At 38.4% G+C, this 1,818-nt stretch overlaps 1 long non-coding RNA gene across 1 annotated transcript in view; it reads right to left on the bottom strand.

Annotated features, from left to right (window-relative positions):
- Positions 1 to 1,620: 1,620 nt before the first annotated feature.
- The window catches only part of LOC121675946, a 1,879-nt gene continuing 1,681 nt past the window's right edge, over positions 1,621 to 1,818 (bottom strand). Inside the window, exon 2 of the long non-coding RNA XR_006020291.1 lies at positions 1,621 to 1,706. This is a non-coding gene — a long non-coding RNA (uncharacterized LOC121675946). The remainder of the gene's footprint in view (positions 1,707 to 1,818) is intronic.

Here is a 1,818-nt window from a genome sequence, read left to right as displayed (position 1 = left end):
TTAAGCCTTTGGTTCTCTAGCATATGGTTGTTGATGCTTTTGAATGAGGAGAACACAGTAGCATCTGGAGGGCTCTGATTAAAAAATATATTAAATATAAAGTAAGCCAAAACTCAGTCTTGTAAAGATGCCTCTTTCAATCAAAAATCTCTGTTAGAGAAATTATTAATGTGTTATGTGTAAGGCAGCAGCACCTGAAAATTTTGGGCTTGCTATCTGTTCAGCTCATCCAGACTTGTTCCATTATTTGCCATTTTTTGAAACTTGGGGAAGCAGCCTTGCATTGCTGTGTGATGGGATTAGAGGAAATGTGAGCAGTCTGTGTACTGGAAACATCTTGGAATAACAGGACAAGTAAGTATTTGACTTAAAAATAAGGAGATATTTTGGCTTCATACACACAGATTCCTCCAGTATCGTTACCCAACACCCTAAAATACATAACAGCTTTCAGTTCAGCTGTATTTCTTGCTCTGGGCTTACCTTTCTGGGGTGTACTCTGGACTATTCCCTATCCTGACACTCTCCATGCGCCCCTCAAACATCCTCCATCCTAAACTGAGCAAGTGCTGTTCACCACCTATGGCTTTTGCTTACTGGGGGGGCCCACTCTGATTCCCATTAATCCAAGGCAGCCTCACCATCCTGATATCATAACTTACAATCCACTTCTGTCCCCCAGCTCCCACTAATACATTTACACAGTTAAGCATTTCCTTGCTTAATGCAAAAGCAATAAGAATCTCACCATGGGAAGGAACACTGAACAAAAATACTGACTGATTTTATTGCTTTAGAAATACATTAATGAAGGGTAGAAAGCAAAGATAGCTTCTATATTGAAGCTGGATGAGATATACTATTACATAGTCTACTTCACATATTTCTTTCCACCCTTTTTGATTACATTTATTTTATAAGTGGAGTCTACAAAGTTGTTTTGGTTGATATGTGATAACATAAGGAGAATAAACTGGCTTTGTTTTGTTGAGTTTATTAAAGAGATTTTATGCCATTCCTGGAGCTATGATCACATTTCTGATAGTTTCTTCATCTTTTTTAATACTGGCCACTCTTCCCATTAGCATTAGGGTGAAATTGTAAAAACCAGAACCCCATTTTCAGTAAAGGGTTTAATAATTCAGAGAGAGGAGGGAAAGTACTGCTTTAATCCTGAATGGAGGACTGTTTTATACAGCGCAATTTCACACCAATTGTTATTCACAAAATATATAAAGACTATAATAATGAATATTCACCTAATTACCGTTTTAGTTCTGATTCAGAACTTTCCCAAAATTAGACTTGCCACAGGATTTTATCTCAACTTCTTTGGCCTTTTTTCCCTGTACTCATGATAGTTTTTCCATTCTCTGTATCATAAGAGGTTAGATTTCAAGCCACTCCTGCTGACTTAAGTGAGATATTCTCAGAGTTTTCCACTGGGTCATCAGCATCCTAATCTGGTTTTGCTCAAGATTTAAAAGTACATTTTTATTCTCTTTCACTCCTGGATAACAGTTTTTACACTTTCATAGTATTGTTAAAAAACATATGGACATTTTTGTTTCACTTCAATGTTTGGGATTGAATGTGGAAATGAGAAGATGCAGCCCAGTGCATGCTCCAGGTGGCTGTGCTGGTATCCTGGACTGGGTGTAACGAATCCATCACATGGATAGTCTGTCCTGTATGATCCCAGTTTCCTGCAAATTGACATACAACAAAAGGAAAAGGATAAAAAGGAGGAAAGAAGGGAAGGGGAGGGGGAAGGGGGGAGAGACGCGGAAGAAGATGGAGAAGGGGAAGGGGAAAGGG

Source organism: Corvus kubaryi, unplaced genomic scaffold (genome assembly GCF_017639235.1).
Source record: "Corvus kubaryi isolate FWS band 111438036 unplaced genomic scaffold, C.kubaryi_AGA036_p1.0 76, whole genome shotgun sequence".
Taxonomy (NCBI): Eukaryota; Metazoa; Chordata; class Aves; order Passeriformes; family Corvidae; genus Corvus; species Corvus kubaryi.
This window is presented reverse-complemented; position numbering and strand designations above follow the sequence as displayed.